At 43.0% G+C, this 27,684-nt stretch overlaps 1 non-coding gene and 2 pseudogenes across 1 annotated transcript; 1 reads left to right on the forward strand and 2 right to left on the reverse strand.

The window, feature by feature from the left end:
• The first annotated feature begins 15,946 nt into the window (after window positions 1-15,946).
• Window positions 15,947-16,824, forward strand: LOC126032068 (START domain-containing protein 10-like; annotated as a pseudogene).
• A 2,976-nt stretch (window positions 16,825-19,800) lies between these two features.
• LOC126033225 (uncharacterized) lies at window positions 19,801-19,898 on the reverse strand (annotated as a pseudogene).
• Window positions 19,899-20,306: 408 nt separating this feature from the next.
• Window positions 20,307-20,413, reverse strand: LOC126033127 (U6 spliceosomal RNA). The gene has a single exon (XR_007504281.1). It is a non-coding gene; the product is annotated as a U6 spliceosomal RNA (small nuclear RNA).
• Window positions 20,414-27,684: the final 7,271 nt, after the last annotated feature.

The raw sequence follows: 27,684 nt of genomic DNA on the forward strand, positions 1-27,684 counted from the left end.
CAATCCCCTGGCGTCCCATATAGTCCCCCCAAGCCAGGAGCAACTTCTGAGCGCATAGCCAGGAGTAACCCCTGAGCGTCACCGGGTGTGGCCCAAAAACCAAAAAAATAAATAAATAAATATATAAAAATTAAAAAGAGTATATGCAAACAAATCCTCAAAGTGTACCAGCTAAAGAGAACCAAGAAAAGCACCCAGGCACATCCTAGTTACAATGATGAATACACAGATATAAATAGAATACTGACGACAGAAAAATAAAAAATGGAAATTACATACAACAGAAACAATGGACTGTATAGTAAAATGGCAGGCTACAAAATCAATACACAAAAATACATAGCTTTTCTAACAGAAATCATGAAAAAGATATTAAATAAACAATCCCATTCACAACTGTGCCTCAGAAAATCAAGTACCTTGGAATCAACTTAACTAAAGAGAGAAAGAGCTATATAAAGAATACTACAAGAAATAAAATACTACAAAAAATTTCTTCAAGGGGCCAGAGAGGTAGCATGGAGGTAAGGTGCTTGCCTTGTATGCAAAAGGTCGGTGGTTCGGATCCTGGCATCCCATATGGTCCCCTGAGCCTTCCAGGAGCAATTTCTGAGCATAGAGCCAGGAGTAACCCCTGAGTGTTGCCGGGTGTGGCTCAAAAAACAAAAATAAACTAACAAAAATCTTCAAAAAATATAAAAGAACATAGGAAATGTAGACATATACCCTGATCATGGATTGTGAGGATTAATGTCATTAAAATGTCAATACTTGCTAAAGCATCGTACAGATTTAATGCAATCCCTGTAAAAATTCTTATGACAGGCTGGAGCAATAGCAGAGTGGGAAGGGTGTTTGCCGTGCATGCAGCCAACCCAGGTGGGATTTCAGCATCCCATATGGGCAGCCCACAGCCTGCCTGAAGTGATTCCTGAGTGCTGAGTCAGGAGTAACCCCTGAGCAGTACCAGGTGTGGCCCTAAAACAAACAAACCAACAAAAAAAATTCCCATGACATTTTTCAAAGAAATGGATCAGACATTCCTGAAATTCGTATGGAGAAATAAATGTGCACAAATAGCTAAAGTAATCCTTGGCAAAAAAAAATATGGGAGAATCACTTTTCCCAACTTTAAACTGTGCTATAAAACAATGGTCATTTAAACAGCAAGGTATTGGAACAAAGACAGACCCTCAGATCAATGGAATAGGCTTGACTACCTGGAGATGAATCCTCAGGTTTACAAAAAATTAATTTTTGATAAAGGATATACAGGATACAAAGTGGAGCAAGGAAAGCCCTTTAACAGGTGGTGCTGGGAAAACTGGTCAATTACATGTAAAAAAATGAACTTAGACCTCTCCTTAACACCATGCACACAAATAAAAATGGATCAAAAACCATTATCAGACCGAAAACCACAGAGGAAAACATAGGCAGAACACTCCATGACCTTGCAGCTAAAGGCATCTTCAAGGATGAAATACCACTGGCCATGCAAGTAGAAGCAAAGATAAACAAATAAAACACTACATTAAACTGAGAAGCTTCTGCAACTCAATGGAAATAATGACTATGATACAAGGACTACCCACGGAGAGGAAAAACTATTCATCCAATATCCATCAGATAAGGAATTACTATCTAAGATATACAAGGCACTGACTGAACTTTACAAGAAAAAAACATCTAACCCCATTCAAAAATGGGGAGAAGAAAAACTCCATCCAAAAAATGCGGAGAAGAAATGAACAGACGTTTTCTCAAAGAAATACAGATGTCCAAAAGACATGTGAAAAAATCGCTCCACATCACTAATCATCAGGGAGATGCAAATTAAAACAACAAAAAGGTACCATCTCACCCCGCAGAGACTGGCTCACATTACTGAAAACAAGAACTAGTGCTGGCATGGATGCAGGGAAAAAGGAACTCTCATTCACTGCTGGTGGGAATACAGACTTGTCTGGCCTTTTTGGAAAACAATATGGACATTTCTTAAAAAGCTAAAAGGTGAGTTCCCATAAGATCCAGCAATATACTCATAGGAATTATATACTAGGAACAACAACAACAACAACAACACAAAAATGCCCTCTGCACTCCTGTGTTCATTGCAGCATTATTTACAATAGCCAGAATCTGGACACAACTTAGATGCCTGAGAACAGAGGAGTGGCTAAGGAAACTGGGGTACATCAACACAATGGAATACTATGCAGCCATTAGGAAAAACGAAATCATGAAATTTGCTTATACATGGATGGATATGGAGATTATCAGGCTGAGTAAAATGAGTGAGAGGGAAAGGTATAGACAGAATAATCTCACTCATATGTGGGATATAAGTAAAACAAGAGATAGTATGGTAATAACATCAAGAGACAATAGAAATAAGGGTCAGTAGGTCCAGCCCAGACCTTGCCCCAAAAAGCAATAACTGCAATTAGAGAAGGGTCTACTAGAACAATGACAGTTGGAACTGATCACTCTGAACAAGAATTCGGTGCAGAAAGGGGAGAAAGTGATATGTAAGGCACCCTTCCATTAACAATTGTGCAAACCACAGGGTCAAAAAGGAAAGAAAGAGAGGGAGAGAGAGAGAGAGAGAGAGAGAGAGAGAGAGAGAGAGAGAGAGAGAAGCAAATTGCCTACCCTAGAAACAGGTGGGGATGAGGGGTGGGATGGGAGGGAAATGGGAGACAGCAATGGTGGGAAGAGTGCACAGATGAAGGATGGTATTCATCGTGTGACTGAAACTCAACAATGAACAGTTTTGAAATTACAGGGCTTTAATAAAGCAATTAAAAAATAAATTTTAAAAAGTCTAAAGGCTGGGGCCCAGAGAGATAGCACAGCAGCGTTTGCCTTGCAAGCAGCCGATTCAGGACCAAAGGCGGTTGGTTCAAATCCCGGTGTCCCATATGGTCCCCCGTGCCTGCCAGGAGCTATTTCTGAGCAGATAGCCAGGAGTAACCCCTGAGCAACGCTGGGTGTGGCCCCCCAAAAAAAATCATTAAAAAAAAAAAGTCTAAAGGCTGGAGAGATAGCACAGCAGTTAGGGCATTTATTTGCCTTGTATGTGGCTGACCTGGGTTTGATCCATGGCATCTCTGAGCACTGCCAGGAATGATCTGAGTCCCAACAGGTGTGACCCAAAAAACAAAATAATAAATTCCATGCAGGACCATAGCAATAGTACAGTGGGTACTGTGCTTACTTCACACATGGCCAACTGGGTTCAATCCCTAGCATTCCATAATGGTCCCCCACGCCTACCAAGAGTGATTTCTGAGTGCAGAGGCAGAAAAGGTCCCTGAGCATCACTGGGTATGGCCCAAAACCCATGAATAAATAAATAAGCAATTCCATGCAGGGCTGAGCCAAGGAGAGCACAGGGGTCAATGCCTTGCTTTTCACACAGATGACTCTCCCTCTTACTGCCAGAGCCAGGAATACATCTGGGTATGGCCCCAAATTCCCTGAACCTCCACCAAAAAAATATTCCAATGGGTTTCTCTTACTTTTTTTTTTTTTTGTGGTTTTTGGGTCACACCTGGCAGTGCTCAGGGGTTATTCCTGGCTCCATGCTCAGAAATTGCTCCTGGCAGGCACAGGGGACCATATGGGACGCTGGGATTCGAACCGATGACCTTCTGCATGAAAGGCAGAAGCCTTACCTCCATGCTATCTCTCCAGCCCCGGGTTTCTCTTACTCTTACGAGTTTTACCTTCTGAAATTATATCAGGTGTTCAGAAAGAAAAGTTGCCTGGGCTTCCCCCAGAGAAAGCAACCTTTTCCCTCAAATGCACTGGGGATCTTGTATGGTTAACAAAGATTGGCAACAAGAGAAAGTCCTAAGTTGAGTTCCAGAGATGGCCTCTTCCACGAATTCAACTTCCCCTTACTCAGGGCTTTTGCAACGTTTTCCTACTAGAGGGACTCATTTGCTCACTCCAGAAATGACCAACCAACCTGGCATAGGCTTTACTCGTAGACTAGGGTGACTCTATCCAAGTAAGAGCCCAGAAGCATAGCTAAGGAAGGAATCTTACCTGCACTTTACAATTCCTAATTAGAAACAGGTTTAAAATGGTTAAGTGAGTTAAGTGAGGAAGGCTCTTGCCTGCACACAGTTCATCCAGATTTGATTCCCAGTACTGTATATGGCACTCCATGTATTACCAGGGATCACACCTGAACATAGAACCAGGAATAACCCGGTATCACCCCACTCCCATAATATTTGGTGCTGTATTGAAAAAAAAAACTGAAGTAAAAAAATAAGCAAACTCTGAGAGGGAGAGAGAGAGAGAGAGAGAGAGAGAGAGAGAGAGAGAGAGAGAGAGAGAGAGAGAGAGAAGGAAGAGGGAAGGAAGGAGGAAGGGAGGGAGAAAGAGAGAAGATTGAAGGCAGGTACAGTTCTTCCAATAATGCGAAAGCACTACAAATTACTCAAAAGGCCAAAATATAAAGCACAGTCACCACTTTGTCAAAATAAAGAGGAAGAAAAACTCTTATTCTTTGCTGTGAATAGAAACTGATGCCACCACTTTGGGAGATAGTTTGGTGTTTTTTTTTTTGTTTTGTTTTGTTTTGTTTTAGAAAACTAAACATAGTCTTGCACAGGAGTCAGCAACTTTCCTAAAGTGAATACTGAAACTGTCTGGAACTCACATTTGGTTGTGGGACTGACCAGAATCACACATCTGCTTGTAGCTCTTGCACAAGCAGCCACAGTGCGTGCCCAAGTCGCACAGTGGTTTGCAAGTCTCTTTAGTCACACTTCGCCATAATGCTTTTGGAATGCTTTAGCTGTGGTGCTTAGACAACATCCTACATTCGCCAGCATGCTCTGGAGATCACACACTGTTATGGAGACACAGACCCAGAGTGCAGAACTTCACAGACAAAGTTTGGCACACGCAGGAGGCATCAGGAATTGAACTCTGAGACTTATACCCACAAGAAAGCGCTTTTGGGGCCCGAAGAGATAGCACAGCGGTGTTTGCCTGCAAGCAGCTGATCCAGGACCAAAGGTGGTTGGTTCGAATCCCGGTGTCCCATATGGTCCCCATGCCTGCCAGGAGCTATTTCTGAGCAGACAGCCAGGAGTAACCCCTGAGCAATGCTGGGAGTGGCCCAAAAACAAAAACAAAAACAAAAACAAAAAAAAAGCGCTTTTTTCAGGGAGCCACTCCTGGACTAGGTGGTGCTCAGGGGCTTCCTGCATGCCAACCTGGGCTCAGCAAGTGAAGTCGCTTGTTTTCTTTATTCCACCAAACATTGATCCTCTGAACTCTAATTTAGGAGAGTTATCTAGTTCTGTTGCCTTCACATTTTTCCTTGGGGATCTTTTTCTGTTCATTCGGGACAGGTTCCTCTTTTCTTTATTTTTCTTTTTTTCTGTTTTGGCCACACCCAGCACTGCTCAGGACTTACTACTAGTTCTTTGCTGAGGGATCATTCTTAGAGCTTTGGGGACCATAATGTGGTGATCTATTGAAAGGATTGCGTCCAGGTCAGCCATGTTAAGGGCAAGTGCCTTACTCACTGTACTAGCTCTCTGGCCCTGAGACTATTCTTTTCCTTCATTGTGTCTGAGGCTGTATTTGAATTTTGATGGTTTGGTAAAATGGCTTCCTCTCCTGAATCTGATACTGTTTGGCTCTTTCCAAATATCACAGGTAGAATCTGAGATTGTTTGCTTTGAGATGTGTCTGCTGCTCTGCGAACAGATGCTTCTGACTGCTTGCATGCCAAGGTGGGGGCAGGATGGGGGAAACAGGGAGCAAAGTTGTGACTAGAGGATACCAAAAGTTGAATTCTCTGGGCAAGGAGCTGCTGAAGGGGGATCCTCAGCCCCTCTTCTTTAGATCAGTGGTTTTCTTTTTACTTACTTGTTTCTGTTGTTTGGCAGCTGTTCTCAGGACTTACTCTTGGCTCTGAATTCAGAAATTACTCCTACCAGTGCTTGGGGACTATATGAAATGTTGGAGATCAAACCTTGGTCAGCAACATGCAAGAAAAATGTCCTAGGAGCTTAGGAACTTAGGCCAGTGGTTTTTAACCAGTTAGCACCTTTCTGCAGGTCACTCTGGTGATTTAAATGTAAACAATGGAAGAGTTTCCATTTTGTAATATGCTATCTGAAAACACAACAGTGTTGATAACAATCATGTTCTTTATTTCTGTCTCAATGGGTCACAAAATATCCCTATGTTCAACAGTCTTCAGAGTAAAATGATTGAACAATCATTGTTTAGGACCCAGAGAGATATAGTACATCAGGTTGGACACTTGCCATGCATACGATGGACCTGGGTTTGATCCCTGACATCCCACATGGTCCCTCAAGCACCATCAGGAGTGATTTCTGAGCAACAAGCCAGGAGTAAGCCCTAAGGATCACCGGGTTTGGCCCCCACACTGAAAGCAAAGAAACAAAACAAATACTTCTTTCCTGGTCTTTTGTAACAAATTTGCTATATATGTGATATCCTCCACAATGGGATATTGGGAAATATCATCATCTAGAGATCCAGTGGCCCTCAGTTCAATAGTCCAAGAACAACTTGAGAAAGGCATAAAGTCTTGAAATGTTGAAATGTCATATTGTGACTAAATATGTCACAGGCCAGAGAATATCTTTTCACATACTTAATCAAGACTGTTACAATAGTCACCCTTAGGGGCCGGAGAGATAGCACAGCAGTGTTTGCCCTGAAAGTAGGCAATGCAGGACCTAAGGTGGTTGGTTTCGAATCCTGACGTCCCATATGGTTCCCCGTGCCTTCCAGGAGCTATTTCTGAGCAGATAGCCAGGAGTAACCGCTGAGCTCAGCCGGGTGTGGCCCAAAACTCCCCCCAAAAAAACCCAAAACAATAGTCACCCTTAAAATGAACAGAAAACTCTATATATGTATATCTATACAATATAATTTATATAGGTGGTTCTGAGAGAGGAAGAGCAAGAATATGAAAATGGAAGGAGCTAAAGATTATTGCAGAACAGGAGTCAATATGCTTTAGTACAGTGAGCCTTGGACTGTGTTGTCTAGCTGGATGTATCTGCCCTAGCAGCTGTTCCTTTTTCAATTGAGCAATGGATTTATACACCTGCAGCAGGACAAATTTCATAATCTTTAGACTATAAAAGAGCCCATTGCTTATATTTTGTAGTTTCTCTCTTATTTGTATTACAGGATTCCAAAAGGTGCCAAAGGAGCCAATAAAGTTGATAAGCCAGCTGCAGGTGGGGCAGGAGAGACAGCAGGTAGGGCATTTGCCTTGTCTGACCCAGGATCCATCCCTGGCATCCAGCCCATCCTCATCCCCCTAAGCACTTCCAGGAGTGATTTCCAAGTGAAGTGCCAGGAGTAATCCCTGAGTATCACTAGTTGTGGCCCAAAAACAAAACAAAAAAGACAGAGGCGCAAAGACCATGACCACCAACTACAGAAGATGGATTAAAACAACACGGAAGGAACAGAGCTCCTAGAACCACAAAGTCTTCACCATAAGCTTCATTTCTTGATCTGTGCAGCTACCAAGATCTACAAGTACAGAGGGCTGATTTTATCACCCATAACAAAGCAGAAGTCATCCATACACCACAATAGCACCAAGGGGAGTAAATGAACTGACAAGGACTCTACAGACAGTCCTATGACAGCGTCCTTCAAGGGGGGAGAAATCTTGTATAACCTAGGCTGAGGGAATTCCCTCCCTAATGCCCCCAACATTTACTATGCCTATGCTGGGGGGAAAATCCCTTTTTTATACTTTTTCTTTTTTTCTCTCTTTTTTCTTTTTCTTCTTTTTCCTTTTCTTCTTCTTCTTCTTTTTTATCTATTTACTTCTTTTTTATTTTTATTTTTATTCTATCTTTTTTTGATTTCGTGGGGGATATGGGAGGCAGGATGGGAACAGGGAGGTGAGGGAGGGAGGACAAACTTGGTGATGGGAATTCCTCTGATTTAATGTTAATATGTACCTAAAATATTATTGTGAAAGTTATGTAAACCAATATGGTCAAGATAAAAATTATATATTTAAAAAAGGGGGCAAAAAAAAAAAAGACAGAGGCAGGAGGCAAGATCATAATTATGTAGCTGAAGGTTGAACCTGATCTCTCCCTTGAAGCTCAAGGACCAGAGATAAACATGAAGGACCTGAGGAGAACTGGCTAAAGCCCACAATCTTGGGCCTACATAGACAGTACAGACTCCTTGTACACAACCTACCCAAGTTCAATCCCTAGTATCACATTTGGTCTATCCTCCCCCAGCATTGTCAGCAGTGGTTCTTGAGCACAGAGGAAAGAACACTGGTGGTGGTGGGGGCATCCAAAGAAGAAAGGAAGAAAGCAAAGAACACTATATATGCAGACATTTGTTTCAACAGTTTCATAGTAAAAATAAATAAATGAAAATTTAAAATCACTAGTTTTCCACTACTCTTGCATTCTTGCCCAAGTTCTTTTCTCTAGCCAAGTCGATTTACATTTAATAAAATGATTTTTAATGAAATTGAGGGTTCAGCAAAGTAAGAATGAACTAATGCTCAACTTATACATTGAAGGTGGTTGAAGGTAGTTTTAAAGCTTTGATATTCAAGAACTGGAGAGGGGAGAAGTAAATTGGTTATGGAATTAAAGAGGAAGTAAAGAGATGGAATGGCAAAAGGGGTCTGGAACTGAGTCCATTTAAGAGTGCCTAGGTTGGATTCTTAGCACCAGAGAAATGAGAGAATTAGAAGAAAACCTCAAAAATGAAGGAATATCCCATTCTTTTTTGATTTGTAAACTGTAATGATAATTGGATTCAACAAACCAGGTTCACAGCTAAAAGTGCTGGTTTTCAAGAAAGACAGTGCAATTTCTATCTCTTCAGCATGGCTTAATGTCCTAACATAACTAAAGTACCAAAATGACTTGAGAGCTATACCTAAAACACTAAGTATGAAGAAAAAAGGCACAACTAGATATCACCAATGGCACTAGAGATACTATTTGATAACTACTTGTTGTTGTTTGTTTTTGATATTATTTTGAACCAGAAGATCTCAAAACAGCAGCCTGGGTGGAAAGAGTATTAGCTCCCTGCCTTTAAAAAAGCTCAAGCCTCTACAATCTTCTCTTTTCTACAGTTTTTCATCTCTTCCAGAAGGAAAAGAACAGTTTCTTCTAAATAAGTTGCCACACTCCAGCTAGAAAGAACTCAGCAAAGTCTGATTCTCCCGTTGAAGTTTACAGCAGAGGAGACTAAACATACTAAATAGGGAAGACAATACTGTCTCATAGGGTACCATGTAGGCACAGACAATGACCTTATCGTCCATGTCAACAATCAGAATCAAGGGCATAAAGTTGCTCAGTCACAGTTGGATGTGAGTCTACATGTATGTCAAAGATTTTCACACCTTCTGTGCATTTTATTTTAGGTTCTGGGCCAGTTGACCTCAACTGGATTACATGGAAACATCATTTTATTTGTTCTGCTGCCTACAAATAAAAACAAATAACTAATAGGGTTTTTCATTTGTCTTGTTTTTTAGGACCACTCCAGGCAATGTCCAGGGTTCACTCCTTGCTCTGTGCTCAAAGATCACTCTGAGGCAGGGGTCTCAAATTCAATTTACCTGGGGGCCACAGGAGGCAAATTCGGGGTGAGGCAGGGCCACATAAGGGATTTCGCTTACCAAATATTCGCAATAAAAAATCGCATTAGTCTCTCTCTCTCTCTCCCCTTCTTCCTCTCCCTGTCATTCCTTTCTCTCTCTCCCTCTTTCTCCCTCCCTATCCCTCTCCTCCTCCTCTCTCTCCTTCCCTCTCTCCTCCCTCTCTCTCCCTCCCCCTGTCACTCTTGTCTCTCTCCCTCCTCCTCTCTCTTCTTTCCTCTCTCTCCTCCCTCTCTCTCCCTCTTACTCCTTTCTTCTTCCCCTTCTCCCTCTCCCCCCTCTCCCTCTCACTCCCTCTGTCTCTTTGTCTCTCTGTCTCTCTTTCTCTCTCTCTCTCCACTCTCTCCCTCTCCTTCACTGTCTCTTTCTCGTCTCTCTCATGCCAGTGGCCAAAAGAAAAAAAGAAAAAAAAAATCGCATTAGTAAGAAAAAAAATCGCATTAAACATTTGCATACCCCGAACGGAACTGCTCGGGGTATGTGAATGTTTAATGCGATTTTTTCTTACTAATGCGATTTTTATTGCGATTATTCGGTAAGCGAATAATCGTGAATACTGTGATATTTGAAGGCCAGCCGCGGGCCACAAAATGTATGGAGGGCTGCAAATGGCTGGATACAAGGTATCAAACCCAGGTCAGCTAGCTGCAAGGCTAGCGCCCTACCCTTGTACTATCTCTGACCCCCCTGATATTTGTATGAAGAAACTGCAGGCTGATTGCTTTTGGTGATAGGTTATTCTTTCCAGAAAATTTTGATTGCTATGTGCATGTATGCACCTATTCCTCATACATGCCAGGCAACTGCTGTACCCTAGTCTAACTACACTGTTTTTGAAGACACTGGCAGTGAGAAGATTAGGACACTTAAAGAAATATTAGTCTTAACCATTAGGGTTCTGAGTAGAAATAGTGGGTTCTGAGATTTGAAATGCAGGTCATAACCTACAACAATGTCACTTAAAAACTAATTAGGTCTAGGACACAGTTTACAAGGCACATGCATGGCACATACTGGGCCTGCGTTTGATCCATAACACAGATTGGTGTAGCACCAGTGGCCTCAACACCACAGAGAACTCCAATATATTTGAGAATCCAATATATTTGTGAATATATTTATATAATAATATAAATAATAATATATATATATTTGAGAATCCCATTGAACAGGAAGGCCAGAATGATCTGAACAAAGAGACGCAACTCTCATGAGGACTGTCAATAATGCATTTCTGAAATGCAGCTCTCTAAAAGCTCCTTCCTCTTTGGCCAGGAGTTGGCTCTTTCCTGGAGCATGTCAACCAGTGGGCATTCAGAAACCCATGAGACATTCCTGCAGTTCTGCTTCCTTCAACTCCCACTAGCAGAGAACTTGACATGCTGTTCCCATTCCAAGAGCATGGCCCCCAGACGTGATTGTGTTCTGGACGCCTCTCTGCAAAGGGTGGAAAAGAGCCTCCAACAAACCCGCCCAACAGCCACATGTGATCTATCACTGAGCACCTCATCCTCCTGGTCTATACCAATCCATCCCCCTCATTTGCTTCATCATGATGCTGATGCTGGAGTCAGAGGGCTAGTACAGCAGCTAAAGCTGCTGACTTTGCTCATGGCAGGTGCAGTCTTGGGCTTGATCCCTGGTACCCCATATGGTCCCCTGAGCTCTTCCAGGAGTGATCCCCAAGTGCAGAGCCAGGATTAAGTCCTGAACACCGCTGGAAGCAGCCTCTCGAAATATTCACCCCCAAAGACTGATGTTAAAATACATAACCATGAATACTCTGTGATTACCTTTAGAGCCAATCCAGTCATTGCCATTCACTGTTTCCCAATGTTCTCTTTATACATCTTTTCCCCCTCTGCATGGGAAGGACTCTGGGCACACAAGAGGGGAAGAAGTAGATAGTGCCCAGGGTTGAAGCTCAGACCCTCAAACACACTAGGTGTATGTTCTACTACTTGAGCAACTCTCCCAGTCCATAAATGCTTTTTCACAGTTCAGAGCCCAGCAGACTGTCCTTGATTGTTCTTGGTGTTTTGATTTCCTAACCATGAGGCATTTATAAGCCTGGATTCTGGATTTCTTATGTAGGCTGCTATTCACGAGAGCCCTGTCAGGTAAATGACTGCTTTATGAATTTAACAACACATAAAAATGTTGAGGTATTGTTTCATATAGTGGCCTTTGCCATAATAAGTCATCCTATAAACTAACTTAATAACTGGAAGCTGGTTTCTACTTACCTGACTGGGCTGCCCTCTCCACTCTATGGCCCAACTCATGAAACTGTGTGCTTATACCACTCTAACATCCCCTTATCTCTTCTATCTCTCTTCATTATCATTCTCTTAGCTATTTCCTTTGCTAAATTCAGTCCTTCGGGGGAAATTTAGAAGTCTTTATTATTGTTGTTATTCTTGGGTTTTGGGTCATACCTGGTGGTGCTGCTCAGGGCTTACTTACTCCTAGCTTTGTGCTCAAGGATCTTGTGAGATGCTGGAGATTAAACCCAAGTTGGCTACATGCAAGGCAAAAGACCTGAGCTCTATACTATTTCTATGTCTATAGTTATTGTTTTTTATCCTTTTTTTTTTTTTTTGGTTTTAGAGCCAAGGACCACACCCGGCGTGCTCAGGGTTTCTGTTTTGCACAAAGGAATTACTCTACAGGCTAGGGGGCCTATATGGAATGCAGAGGATCAAATCTGATTGGCCATGTGCAAGATAAAAGCCCTATCCATTGTGCTATCACTCTACCCCCCACAAGCTATTTTTAAAGATGCCTTTACAATGCTCTTCTGAATTCAGAGTAGAGCATGGAGTATATTATAAGTGTCAACTTTATTTCCTGTGCAGTTTTATTCATTCAATAAAAAAAAAAAGACCATTTCTGGAAATGTATACCATTCTCCAGGTATTTAGGATTAGGTTAATTTGGGGTTGGTTTTCTTAAAGAAAGAAAATGTCCACCCATAAACTCTTTGTATTTTAATTTTATTTTAAGCACCATGGTTTACAAAACCATTAATGGTGGGATTTTATGCACAAAATATCCCAGCACCATACCCTCCCTATACCAGTGTTCCATAGTCTTCTCTATTTTTTTTTTTTTTTTTTTGGTTTTTGGGCCACACCCGGTGATGCTCAGGAGTTACTCCTGGCTGTGTGCTCAGAAATAGCTCCTGGCAGGCACGGGGGACCATATGGGACACTGGGATTCGAACCAACCACCTTTGGTTCTGGGTCGGCTGCTTGCAAGGCAAACACTGTTGAGCTATCTCTCCAGGCCCGCCTTCTCTATTTTATTGTAAAACAATAAATAAAAATTAAAAGCAGGGGCTGAAGAGATAGCATGAGGTAAGGCATTTGCCTTGCATGCAGAAGGTCGGTGGTTCAAATCCCAGCATCCCATATGGTCCCCCAAGCCTACCAGGAGCAGTTTCTGAACGTAGAGCCAGGAGTAAACCCTGAGCACTGATGGGTGTGACCCAAAAACAAAAACAAAAACAAATTAAAAGCAGAAGATATAATTTTGTCCAGGAGCAAAAGAAGAAACTGTCACATTCAGAGAGAATGTATATAGGTCCCAGCTTGGTATTACTGGATATCAAAGGCTACTATTTACTCAGAATGCAATAGGATTTCTCATGCTCCCTCCATGTCCTACCCAGCTGCTTTCTACAAGGGGTGGGGGGACAGCACCTCCCTTGTCCAGGCCATGAGGCTCTCATCGTATTCTGGAGTTGCCCCTGCAATACAGAAGGCAATTTCCCAAATAGATGGGATGCTGTAAAACCATGTAAGCTGTCTGCAAGGCAAATGTTCTACCCTCTGTACTATCTCTTCAGCCCACAAGTCTAATTATAATAAGTTTCCCAGGATTCTTAACACTGAGAGTTACCAGCTATTACTAGAATTCAATTGAGCTATTTTCAACTGCTTTGCTTCTCATTCTTCTTTCTCTATGTTGGTTGCCAGGAGAAAACCCACACAATTGCATGAGGAGCCAATAGGAGATGACACACTTCGATCGCTGTGCCCCACCTGAGCTCACTCATTCTGAGGTGCCATCAAGAGTCCCAAGCACTAGTATCACTAGGACCACACAGTGCATGTAGATGACACTCAGGATCAAATTTGTGGCTTCAAATGTACTAAGCAGGTGCTTTTTTGTTTTTTTGGTTTTTTGGTTTTTGGGCCACACCCGGTGGTGCTCAGGGGTTACTCCTGGCTGTCTGCTCAGAAATAGCTCCTGGCAGGCACAGGAGACCATATGGGACACCGGGATTCGAGCCAACCACCTTTGGTCCTGGATCGGCTGCTTGCAAGGCCAACGCCGCTGTAGTAAGCAGGTGCTTTTAACCCCCGAGTCACCTCTCGGGACCCCAGAAATCAAGTCTCCTGTTTTCATTTAAAATACAGTTCCCCTGGGGCCCGGAGAGATAGCACAGCAGCGTTTGCCTTGCAAGTAGCCAATCCAGGACCAAAGGTGGTTGGTTCGAATCCCAGAGTCCCCCTGCCTGCCAGGAGCTACTTCTGAGCAGACAGCCAGGAGTAAGTAACCCCTGAGCACTGCTGGGTGTGACCCAAAAAAACCAAAACCAAAACAAAACAAAACAAAAAAACCACAGTTCCCCTTCCCTCACCACTGGGGTCCGTATGCACATTTACTGGAGGTTCTCTTAAACATTTGGGTGTGGTGGAACAATCCTTTAGTTACAGTATTTTCACTCACACTTTTTTTTTTTTTTTTTTTTTTTTTTGGTTTTTGGGTCACACCCAACAGCACTCAGGGGTTACTCCTAGTTCTATACTCAGAAATCGCCCCTGGCAGGCTCGGGGGACCATATGGGATGCCGGGATTTGAACCATCGTCCTTCTGCATGCAAGGCAAACACCTTACCTCCATGCTATCTCTCCGGCCCCTTCACTCACACTCTTTTTTTTTTTTTTTTTTGTTTTTGTTTTTGGGCCACACCCGGCGTTGCTCAGGGGTTACTCCTGGCTGTCTGCTCAGAAATAGCTCCTGGCAGGCACTGGGGACCATATGGGACACCGGGATTCGAACCAACCACCTTTGGTCCTGGATCGGCTGCTTGCAAGGCAAATGCCGCTGTGCTATCTCTCCGGGCCCTCACTCACACTCTTTAGCTGGAAGGCTCACATATGTATTCCTGGGGGAAGGGACATTCTCTAGGTTGTGATCCTTGCACAGCTTTTTAGTTGTGGTACTCAAACACAACAGCTGCAGTGCAAGCAGAGGCTGCTGGTGAAACCAGAGGTCTCAGATGGCAAAGCTTTCCAAACCATCTCAGCACATGTTGAGAGAACACCCAGGTTTAAACTTGGAACCTCATGCTTGCAAGGCAGGTACTGTAACCACTAGGCCATCCCCTGGTTCCCTAAATCTCACTTCAGTATCAAAAGCAGCTTCTGCCACATACATAGTGCAGCCATCTAGGGGTAAGAAAGGGCTCTCACTGAAATCATATGGAACTGGACTTGTGCCTGTTTCAGAGAAATACTCTTTCTATCACTGAGACAGTGACAACACTGAGACAACCTAGTATGACCTTATAAAAAATTTTTTTTTTTTTTTGGTTTTTGGGTCACACCCGGCAGTGCTCAGGGGTTATTCCTGGCTCCAGGCTCAGAAGTTGCTCCTGGCACGCACGGGGGACTATATGGGACGCCGGGATTCAAACCGATGACCTCCTGCATGAAAGGCAAACACCTTACCTCCATGCTATCTCTCCGGCCCGCCTTATAAGATTTTAAATTTGGGCTTCGATAATCTCTTTTTTTTTTTTTTTTTTTGGTTTTTGGGCCACACCCGGTAACGCTCAGGGGTTACTCCTGGCTATGTGCTCAGAAGTTGCTCCTGGCTTGGGGGACCATATGGGACACCGGGGGATCGAACCGCGGTCCGTCCAAGGCTAGCGCAGGCAAGGCAGGCACCTTACCTTTAGCGCCACCGCCCGGCCCCTCGATAATCTCTTAAGGGACAAATGTAGAAGGCACATCTGACCATATAAAGGGTTATTTCTGGTTATTGGAATGGGGATCAACACATGAACTTCAGCTCATTAAAGCATCTCCCTGATCTTTGAGGGTTGTTGTTTTGTTTTTTTTTTGAGGTATGCAAAATTGTCGAAAATTTTGGGAAACAGCGAATCCCAGGAAGGTATTTTCAGCATCTGTAGCAGTGTCAACATTGTCAGAGGTTCCCTAAAAGACTCACGAGAGCACATATGGGATCTGGGACCTGGGACTCTCCATGGAGATGGTAGTCATGTCCACAGAACCCCCAGGGCTGCAATCAGTCCTGGGCTGTGAGAATGTCCAAGTACCTGAAGACCAGAACTTCTGTGGCTTCGGGTCTGAATGCAAGCCCAGGAGGGCTGGAAACTGACCTACAGCAATGCTGGTGTGGCTGTGTGGGTTCAAGCTTTGAAGATGGAACAGAGATTATACAAGATTAAGTGCCAGATGGAGTGCGACAATGCGCCTGCCGAGACCCTCTATGAGGTCTTACATGACATCAAATACCAAAAGAAGTGGGACAGCAACATTATTGAGCCATTCGACATTGTGCTCTTGACAGTCAACGCAAACATGGGCTTCCACTCTTGTAGGTGTTCAAAGCTATTGAAGAACTGAGACTTCATCACCCTGCATTCCTGGCTGCCTATGGGCACTGATTACATCATTATGAACTACTCAGTCAAGCATCCTAAATACCCATTTCAGAAAGACTTGGCCTGAGCCATACAATGAGCTACCTCATCTTGGGCACAAGGCCCAAGAACTGTGTCATCACCTACTTGGCCCAAGTGGACCCCACAGGCTCTTTACCCAAGTGGGTGGTGACTAAATCTTCTCAGTTCCTGACACGTAAGCCATGAAGATGTACAAAGCATGTATCAAGTGCCCCCGTGGAAGCAGAAGCATCATCAGCCAATTTCAACCTTGGTACACCCAAAGCAGAGCCCCTTGTTGAGCCTGGCATTGTTAGAGCTGTTGATGCAGCAAGCAGACTCTCTGAAGAACAGTGATGAGAGCACAGTGGCAGAAAGCAGAGAGGAATGTGTGGGTGGTGCAGGTGGAGAGGGCAGTGAAGACAACACTTCGCTCACCTGATCTCTGGGACCTAGACAATAGAAACCGGGAGGAAGATCAGTGGACACTCCCAGCTTTCTCCACCCTATACCTCTGGGGAAATGCTGGGCTCCAGTCCTGGTGCACTGAGGTGCACCTGGACACAACCCCAAATAAACTATCCCAGTGCCTCAAAAAATTGGATAGCTGAGAGACAGTCAAAAGGGTAGGGAGCTTGCCTTGCACACAGCAACCTAGTTTTGACCCCTGGCAGCGCATATGGTCTTTCAAGTAATGCCAAGAGTGATCCCTGAGCACAGAGCAGGAGTAAGCCTTGATCGTTACCATCTATGACCTAAATAAACAAAAATAAACAAACAAACAAAGTTTACTTAGGAGCAGAAAGATAGTATAGGGAGTAAAATGCCTGTGCTTTGCACAGGTCGAACCGTGTTCAATCCCAGGCTCTGCAGAATCCCCAAAGCCCTACCAAAAGTAATCCCAGAGCACAGAGCTAGGAGTAAGCCCTGAGAACCACAAGGTGTGACCCAAACCCCTCTCCTCACTTATCCATTCACTTATATGAAGAATATCTAGCTCTAGTTGTTCTACACGGTGACAGTTAGGATAAAGCTACATCATAATCAGGTTATGTGAGTACCGAGTTTTCAATTTACTTGGGCAAATACTGAGAGACATGGTGTCTGAATCCTGTAAAACTGTGTTTACAGAGCAGAAAGATATACAGAAATGAAGACACTTGCCTTGCTTTGAATGTACATATTTAATTATTTTGTTTTCTTTGCAGAGGTTCATAATCATTCTGACCATTTTTATGAGGTGGCATAAAGTTTGTGTCTAAATTTAGTTTTCAGATAAGGATACCCAGGAGTCTATGTATGTTTGTTGACGATGTTTTGCTCTATGTCCTTTACTCCTTTATTCCTTTACAGTCGATTTGTATGCATGTATATATGTTATATGTATGACTGTGTGTATTATATATATGCTTTGTTTTGCTTTGTTTTATATTGGTGTCCCTACCAATGGTAGTAAGTGTAACATATAGTTCTGGGGATCAGGCTCAAGCCTTCCAAATGCTAAACATGATTTAATGCGCTCAGCCTGGTAAGCTGTATCTCAGGCCCCATGGCTGACAATACTTATGCGAGTATAATTCTGGCTCTCTATTTTATTCTAAGAATGATCTCTTTGTCTATTCTTTATTGCACCTCTTCCCTTCACATTTTATTGGGATGTTAATCTGTGATCCCAACATGTAGTGACTGTACTTGCACAACTTAATGGTAGTGCTCCAGAAATCACACACTTTGTTGGGTAGCAGGAATTCAAAACAACAGTGCCTCTGGGATTGCACGTGGCATATGAGGTGTTGCCTAGGTCAAACCTTTCAGTCTGACACTTGCAAGTCGTCTACCATTCATTTACCTCTGAGCCTTCTATTGGTTTATCTATAGTCAATACCCCATACTCTTGATTACTACTGCTTTATAATACATTTTGAAGTTAAGAGTATATACCCTTAAACTTCTTGGGGTTGTAGAGTTGAGTCACACATGGTGGTGCTCAGGGGCTATTTTTAGATTCAAAATTGGGTCACAGATTCTGCTGCCATATGCAAGGCAAATGTGTTAGCACCAGTACTATTTTTATGAGTTACTCCCCCAACTGTATCTTCCTAGATATTGTATTGGCTAGTCTGGGGTCTTTGCCTCTTCATAAATACCAAAGAATCAGTTTGGTGACAGTCACAAAATAACTTGCTTGGATTTTGACTGAATGGTATAGGATCTAGTCAAGTTGTAAAAAGCTGACATCCTTTTTGCGGGAGGACACAACTGGTGATGCTCAGGGGTTACTCCTGGCTATGCCCTTTAGATATCGCTTCTGGCTTGGGGGATTACATGGGAGGCCGGAGGATTGAACCACGGTCCGTCCTAGATTAGCTGCATGCAAGGCAAATGGCCCTACCACTATACCACCACTCTGGCACCAAAAGCTGACATCTTGACAAAATTGTTTTCTTATATCTGAACATAGAATACATTTAGATAATCTTCAATTCCTTTCATCAGAGTTTTGTTACTTTTCCCCATAGAAATAAGATTCATTATTTGGGGGAGGGGCACACCCAGCGGTACTCAGGGTTATTCCTGGCTCTGAACTTATATATCACTTCTGGCAGGCTCAGAGACCATATGGGCTGCCGTGGATCGAACCTGGGTCCAATCTGGGTTGGCTGCATGCAAGATAAACACCCTACTGCTGTGCTATCACTCCGACCCCAGAAATACCATTCTAATTGTTAGATTTATACCTGTGTGTTTCATTCTGAGGGTACTAATGTAAGTTATGTCATATTTTAATTTCATATTCTACTAACTCACAGCAGACAGGTTGTTTGCTTTGCATGCAGCCTATAGGGGTTCGATCCCCGCCAACCTATATTGTTCCTGAGCCTGCTAGGAATAACCCCTGAGCACTGCCAGGTGTAGTCCCAAAATTAAAAAAAAAAAAAAAAAAACACAAAACTCTTTTCTCACAACAATCCCAATACCACTATACTATTTTCCAAGACCAACTAATTTGACAACTCCATTGACATCTGCTTGCCAGCTTGGGCACATCCACCTTGATTTAAGGGCTTAATCCCACACTATGGCCCCACTTTAGATGTCAGAGAGTTTCTCGTGAATACCCCAACCAGCTACAAGTCAGAAGGTATTAACTGCCCCCTCCAGGTTTAGTAACTTGTGAGAATGGCTCAGAGAATGCAGAAAGAGTATTCACTTTCTTTCTTTCTTTCTTTCTCTTTCTTTCTGTCTCTTTCTTTCTTCCTTCCTTCCTTCCTTCCTTCCTTCCTTCCTTCCTTCCTTCCTTCCTTCCTTCCTTCCTTCCTTCCTTCCTTCCTTCCTTCCTTCCTTCTTTCTTTCCCTTCCTTCCTTCCTTCCTTCCTTCCTTCCTTCCTTCCTTCCTTCCTTCCTTCCTTCCTTCCTTCCTTCCTTTCAACACTTCACGAATTTGCATGTCATCCTTACGCAGGGGCCATGTTAATGTTCTCTATATCAGGTTTAGTAACTTGTGAGAATGGCTCAGAGAATGCAGGAAGAGTATTCATTTCTTCTTTCTTTCTTCTTTCTTCTTTCTTTCTTTCTTTCTTCTTCTTTCTTTCTTTCTTTCTTTCTTTCTTTTTTCTTTTTTCTTTCTTTTTCTTTCTTTCTTTCTTTCTTTCTTTTCTTTTCTTTCTTTTCTTTCTTCTCTTCTTTCTTCTTCTTCTTCTTCCTCTTCTTTCTTTCCTTTCTTTCTTCTTCTTCTTTCTTCCTTCCTTCCTTCCTTCCTTCCTTCCTTCCTTCCTTCCTTCCTTCCTTCCTTCCTTCCTTCTTTCTTTCCTTTCTCTCTCTCTCTTTCCTTCCTTCCTTCCTTCCTTCCTTCCTTCCTTCCTTCCTTCCTTCCTTCCTTCCTTCCTTCTTTCTTCTTTCTCTCTCTCTCTTTTTTTCTTTCTTTCTTTCTTTCAACACTTCACGAATTTGCGTGTCATCCTTACGCAGGGGCCATGTTAATTTTCTCTGTATCGTTCCAATTTTAATATATGTGCTGCCGAAGTGAGCATGAGTATTCACTTTCTTAAGCTGACTGGTCAGGGTTTTTTTTTTTGGGGGGGGAGACACATGCAGGAGATCTTAGAGGTAATCCCTGGCTTGCTGCTCAGGGTTGGCACCTGCTGGTATTCTGGGGGCCATAGGAGGTACCAGGAATGTGTATTCCTTTGAGCCATCTCTGACCCTCTTCAGGTGGCTTTTGTTTCTGTTTTGTTTTTAATAAAGGACTCTTGAAAAATCACCCAACAGAAATATACATCAGGCATGAAAACACTATGGAGTTTCCATATCTTCCTTCTCAGATGTTTCTGTAAATCCAGCCTTGTAGGGATCTGTCTGGAGGTGTTAATGCAGGCATGCAGTTGATTCAGAATGTGGGAAAACTTTCAATTTGCTCATCCTCTAAGGCAAATGTCACTCCTGTTGTTCTATACAAGCAGAACTGTGCATACACATGTAGCCCCCAATACTTCCCTCTCATCAGCTCCATGTTACATGTGTTTACTTCCTACCTACCCTGTTTGACTGCTAAGACTTCACAAACCAGAGTCATTCTTGTCTGGGGCTTTATTGTACACTTGGACCCAGCCCAGTCCTGCCTGATACATGGCTAACATTCACAAAGCCTTATCAAGTTTGTTTATTGAGCTGGAAGATCTTAGTTTTTGAAGGTGAGAACCCCAACGTTGAAATGGAGAAACTTCTTTTTGCTTTTATTTGAACACTGTGGTAATAAAGTTGTTCATGATTGTGTTTCAGTTTTACAATACACATCACCCTTCAGCCCTTCACATTTCTGCCACCAACGTCCCCAATTTCCCTCCTTCCCTCCCCCTTCCTACCTCTGGGGCAGGCATTTCACTCCTGTCTTTCTCTTTTTCTTCCTTTTAGACAATGTGGTTTATACTATTGTTAGTGAAGGGCTACTATGCTCATCACTTTATCTCCCATTCAGCTATGTTATGTCTGGAGTGATCAGTTCCAACTATTCTCTACCCTAACTACACTGCTTCACTTTTTGTGGTAAGCCTCCTACCATGGGCTCTATTGTTTCTTGATATTATTACCATACTATCTTTTATTTTCTTATATCCCACATGAGTGATATTTTTCTGTCTATCCTTCTCCCTTTGACTCATTTCACTCAGCATAATACTCTTTATATCCATCCACGTATAAGCAAAATTTCCTAACAGCTGCATAGTATTCCATAGTGTAGAGGTAGCAGTTTCTTCTTTTTTTTTTCTGTTTTTTTGGGGGGGCCACAACTGGCAGCGCTCAGGGATTACTCCTGGCTGTGCACTCAGAAATCACTCCTGGCTGGCTCAGTGGGACCCATAAGGGATGCCGGGAATCAAAACCCCAGTCCGTCCTGAATTGGGCTCATGCAAATAGCCTTATGCTATGCTATCTCTCCAGCCCCTGAGCAGTTTCTTTATTAACTCATCTGTTCTTGGGCACTTTCTGTCTCATGCTAGAAGTCGCAGGCTTCACAGACACTCTACCTAAGCGTTCTTTGAGACACTGATACCCTGGACAATAGCTTTAGGGTGCTTTGCTGGCTGTAGTTCTGGGCTGGCCAGCTGGTATAAAATGTGTTGCCTGCAAATCTCAGCCTTGGTGTGCTTGGTTATTAAAAACTCTGACCCTATCCTTTTCTTCTTCTCTTTTCCCTTCCTCTCTCTCCCTCTCTCTTTCTTCTTTCTTTTTGTGGTGCTGGAATCAAACATAGAGTTTTTACACATTAAAACCGCTCTTTGTGGGGCCAGAGCAGTGGCACAAACAGTAGGGCGTTTGCCTTGGTCCCACGATAGGTTCTGCCCAATCACGTTCCATTTTTTAAAAGGGGTTTGCGCCATACTTGTCAATGCTCAGGGCCTACTTCTTGCAGACTTGGGGGGACCATATGAAATGCCAGTGATCAAACCGCAGGTTGGCTGTGTGCCAAGGCCAGGTGTCCTCCCTTCCTGCCATACTGAGCCCTAGCTAACATTTTAATTTATTTTTTAAAAAATATTTTGGTTTGGGGGGGGCCATATGCAGTGGTTGCTCAGGGCTTGTTACCTGGGTCTGCATCCAGGGATCATTCCTGGGTGGGCTCAGGTGCCAGGGTTTTTAACCCAGGTCAGCTGTCCTCCTCACTATCCACACCCATCAGAAAAGGAAAATGAAGTTGAGTTCCAGGGTAGAGACAAACACATGGCACATCGATTCAAGCCCCACCCCCACCCCACCCTGAAGTACCCTTAAAGCACTGCTGAGTATGGGGTCAAACTCCTCCACCCCAAGAAAAAAACATTAGCTTGTTCTAGTTTGTGCCAGTTACTGCACCGAGATGAGTATCTATTCTGTTTCCTGTGCTTCTATTTCTAGATAATATCCCCCATTTAATCCATTAAGGATACAGGGCTCAAAGAAGATACAGGGCATACCTGGAGGTTATGTGTTTCCCTATTGATCAAACCAGGCAGGAGTGCTATACTGAGAAATGACCAGCAGAGATGGGGATCACAGTATCAGAAGAAAGAGCCTAACATGGCAGAGAAAAACCAAATGAGAAACAAGCAGATCAAATGATTCAGGATTTACAACAGAACACTCTTGTGCCTGAAAAAGGTGTTTATATATATTGCCTTGAGGACTGTGTGTCATGCCCAGCAGTGAAACAAATTGACAGAGAAAACTCAGTTCCAATTTCCTAGGACCTCAGAGTCATTTAGAGGACAAAGAAAATAGGAAACCTAAAACAACCACCTACCACCACCCCTCCAAAATAAAAAAAAACTACCCTTGATTGTAGTTGTAGCCAAAAGACAGAGAAAGCATAAAAATGCATTTGGATATGGAATGAGTATAGGGGGTGAGAGGGGACCTCTGTGATGAGTCACTGTATGTGAGACATCAGGGTATCATTGTGGTGCAACAGACTGAACCCAGACCTCCTGCAAGCAAATTGTGTCCTCAAATCTTATTTAAGCTATTTTTTCTGGTCCTAAACTGCATTTCTGGGGTTAGAGAGATAAGTACAGTGGGTAAGGTCAATGAAAAAATCAAGGAGGAAATGAAAAATTCCTGGAAATGAACAAGAATAAGATGTGTTGTTAGAACACAGAGTAAAAGCAGTTACTAAAGAAAGAAGTTCATAGCAAATAGACTTATATCAGGAAAAGAAGATCTCAAACAATCAATCCTCTTGGCCTAAAGAAAGGGAGAAAAGAAACAAAATAAAACTCTAAGGTCAGCAGAAGGAAGAAAATAATACAATTAAAATGGTATAAAAATATTAAGGCAGTGGCCAGAGCAATAGCACAGTGGTAGGGGCTTTTGCCTTGCACGTGGCCGATCCATGATGGACCTTGGTTCGATCCCCAGCATCCATATGGTCCCCCCGAGCCAGGGGAGATTTCTGAGCACATAGCCAGGAGTAAGCCCTGAGCATCACAGGGTATGCCCCAAAAAGAAAAAGATATTTAAAAGATAGCAATCAATGAAACCAAGAGTTCCCTGAAATGATACACAACAGTGCCGAAGCTTTATTAAGTACATATAAAAAAAAAGAAAATCCTAATAAGTAGAATTGTCAATGACAGGGGGAGAAATTATAATAAATATCACAGGAGGAAAAAGATTATGAGAGTATGTTGAGCCACTTTAGGTCTTTGGACAACCTAGAAGAGGTATAAATTCTTAACACTAAGTCAGGAAGAATTAGAGAACCTGAACAGGACCAAATACAAGCAAAGAAATAGAAAACAGTGATTAACAAAGCAAAAGTCCAAGATGAGTTCACTATTCAGTTCTATCAAAGTTTCAAAGATTCTATTATCTATCCTTCTCAATCCTCCTAACTGAATTTTTTGGAACCATACCCAGTAGTGCTCAATGATCACCTGTGGTCCTTTACTCAGGGGATCCCTCCTGGTAGACTCAGAGGACCCTACATGGTGAAGGGATAGAACCTTGGTCAGCCACTTGAAAGGCAAATGCTCAACCTACTGTAGCATCACTCTGGCCACACAAAGAGGTTTTACTAAAAGAAAATTTTATTATGTCAACATTTCCCCAGGGCCGGAGAGATAGCATGGACGTAGGGCGTTTGCCTTGCATGCAGAAGAATGGCGGTTCGAATCCCGGCATCCCATATGGTCCTCCGAGCATGCCAGGAGCGATTTCTGAGCGTAGAGCCAGGAATAACCCCTGAGCGCCACTGGGTGTGACCCAATAAACCAAAAACCAAACAAACAAAAAAAATATCCCTGTCACTAAAAGAAGATGAAGACATTGCAAAAAAGAAAACTGCAACCCAGTATCTTTGAAGTACATAAAGTTAAAAGATCCTTGTAAAATAAAACAAAACTTTGTGAAGTAAATTTAACGACAAATTCATTTAATTGAACTAAAATAATAAATTTGAAGATTAAATTAAAAGAAAGTATTGAACTGGATAGTATAGGAACAAAGGCATTTGCTTTGCATGGAACCACTTTGATTGTGATCCCAGTTCTATCTCTAGCACTGCTTATGGTTCCCTGAGTACTCCCAGGGGTTATTCTTAAGCACAGAGCCAGGAATGGCCCCTTAGCACTGCAGAGTGTGGCCCCACAGCTCCCAAAATTAAGTATTTGGGCTTAAAATAAAATATTTTAATAAGCTTAAAGTAATTCAAGGACCGGAGAGATAGCTCTTGCCTTGCACACAGTGGATCAGGTTTGATGCCTAAACACCACATATTGTCCCTGAACCTTGCCAGAAAGTAATCCTGAGCACTTCCAGATGTGGCCCCCAAAGCAAAAAAAAAAAAAATGAAAGAAATGTGGCTTATTCAGAAAGTAGAACCTATAATAAACTGAACCCTTAAGATAAGATATAAACTGAACTCAGAAGAATCATCTTCAACACTTTTTTAATGTACTAAGGAGCCAAGTGATAGTACAGCATATAGGGTGCTTGCCTTTCACATGGCCAACCCAGATTTGACCCACAGCATCCCATATAGAATCCTGGGCCCTGTAATGATTGGTCCTCAAGCAAAGAGCAAAGGAGTAGGTTATGAGTACTGCTGGGTATGGCATAATAACAACAAAACAACTGTTTTAAGGGGTGGGACAATGTACAACAGACAGGGCATTCACCTTGTGCAGAGCCAACATGGATTTGATCCCTGGCACCCCAAATATTCTCCAGACCTGCCAACAGAGACTCCTGAGCACAGAGCCAGTAGTCATCCCTGAGCACTGCCAGGTGTAGCCCCAAAACAACTTTTTTACTGCCTTGGGACAAGTGAGTCATGTTTAAAAGAAGAAATAACCCCAAAACATTTGTCATTACATTTTTTAGAATGTAAAGAACATGAAGAAGATAAAAGTTAGGAAACAATTCTAATCATTTTCAAAATGACTACATGACGTCTCGCGTACTCAGACACTGTTCTCTCTGAGAACAGACACAGGAGATGGTACTGATGGGAGGGTCTGACAGGTGCCAGGGGAGAGGGAAAGCATTCCTTGTTCTCTTCAGGAAGACAGGTTTTGATCAGGTTTGCCTTTGTGATTTCTTTGGATGTATTTGGTGGTTATCTGGGTAGATTGGTATCAGGCTGGCTAGTTATTAGACAGCCATATTTTGTCTTGTCTGGGGAAGGCATGAGTTTGACTCCAGATTGCGTGGCAGAACCCCAGCTTTCAGATATCTGTCCCAAGTAAAGAGTGACAGTGCTCCCCTGACTAGCCCAAGAGACAGGACTGTCAGAGGCCTAGCTGAAAAGCACCATCCTTTGGTGCCCTCTGCTGATCAAGTTTGGTTTTGTTTACACAGAAAAAATATATTATTAATCTCAATATATGAAACAATCTCTAGAATGTAAAGATTGTTTCAACTGGGCCAGAGAGATAGCACAGCGGGAGGGCATTTGCCTTGCATTTTTCTGACCCGGGATGAACCCGGGTTGGATTCCCGGCATCCCAAATGGTCCCTCGAGCCTGTCAGGAGCAATTTCTGAGTGTAGAGCCAGGAGTAACCCTTGAGCACAGCCCCAAAACAAAACAAAACAAAACAAAAACTGTTGTAACTATTCAACATTTATTAATGTATTTCTGCATAATATTAAATATTAACAGAACTAAAGATGCTCTTGGAATTTTGGGGTTGGGGGTTTGGCCATACCCAGCAGTGGTCATAGCTTCCTGGCTCTGAGCTAAGGGCTCATTTCTGACAGGCTCAGAGGGCTATATAGGGTGCCGGGGATCAAACCCAGGTTGGCAGTATGCAATGCAGTTCCCTACCTACTGTACTGTCACTTCAACCCCTTAGACTCCTCTTAAGGGGAGCAAAATAAATTGCTCCAAGGCACAGCTTTTTGGAGTGAATCCTTCTATTTCTAGACATTATGGTTCAGTGGTCCTCCAACTATGGCCCGCGGGCCACATACTGTATTTGTATCTGTTTTGTTTCTTCATTGCAAAATAAGATCTATGCAGTGTGCATAAGAATTCGTTCCTGGGGCCGGGCGGTGGCGCTAAAGGTAAGGTGCCTGCCTTGCCTGCACTAGCCTTGGAGGACTGCGGTTCGATCCCCTGGTGTCCCATATGGTCCCCCAAGCCAGGAGCAACTTCTGAGCGCATAGCCAGGAGTAACCCCTGAGCGTTACCGGGTGTGGCCCAAAAACCAAAAAAAAAAAAAAAAAAAAAGAATTTGTTCCTAAGTTTTGCTTTTACTATAGTCAGACCCTCCAATGGTCTGAGGGATAGTGAACTGGCCCTCTGTTTAAAAAGTTGGAGGACCCCTGGTTAGATGATATCTGGCATTGATGTACTAGGTTTCTGCCCACCTCTGACACTACAGTGTCGACAACCCTCCTGGAATCAATTTTTTTTTTTTTTGGTTTTTGGGCTACATTCAGTGACGCTCAGGGGTTACTCCTGACTATGTGCTCAAATATCGCTCCTGGCTTGGGGAACCATATGGGACACCAGGATTCAAACCACTGTCATCCTGGATCAGCTGCTTGCAAGGCAAAACCCCTACAGCTGTGCTATCGCTCAGGCCCCATGGGCGCTGCCTACTTTGCTATGGTTTATCTTGGAAAGGGATCTATAGCCAAAGGTGGGTACAGTAATGCATACAACCTGTGGACCCGCCCCAAGACACCAGGACTCTGGAATCAAAGTAGTTATTACTGCTCTTTCTCAGGCTCTTTCCCAGTACAGGGCATGTGGTCCCCCTTGACTCTCTCTCTCTCTCTCTCTCTCTCTCTCTCTCTCTCTCTCTCTCTCTCTGTCCTCTT

This window comes from Suncus etruscus, chromosome 16 (assembly GCF_024139225.1).
Source record: "Suncus etruscus isolate mSunEtr1 chromosome 16, mSunEtr1.pri.cur, whole genome shotgun sequence".
NCBI classification, from domain to species: domain Eukaryota; kingdom Metazoa; phylum Chordata; class Mammalia; order Eulipotyphla; family Soricidae; genus Suncus; species Suncus etruscus.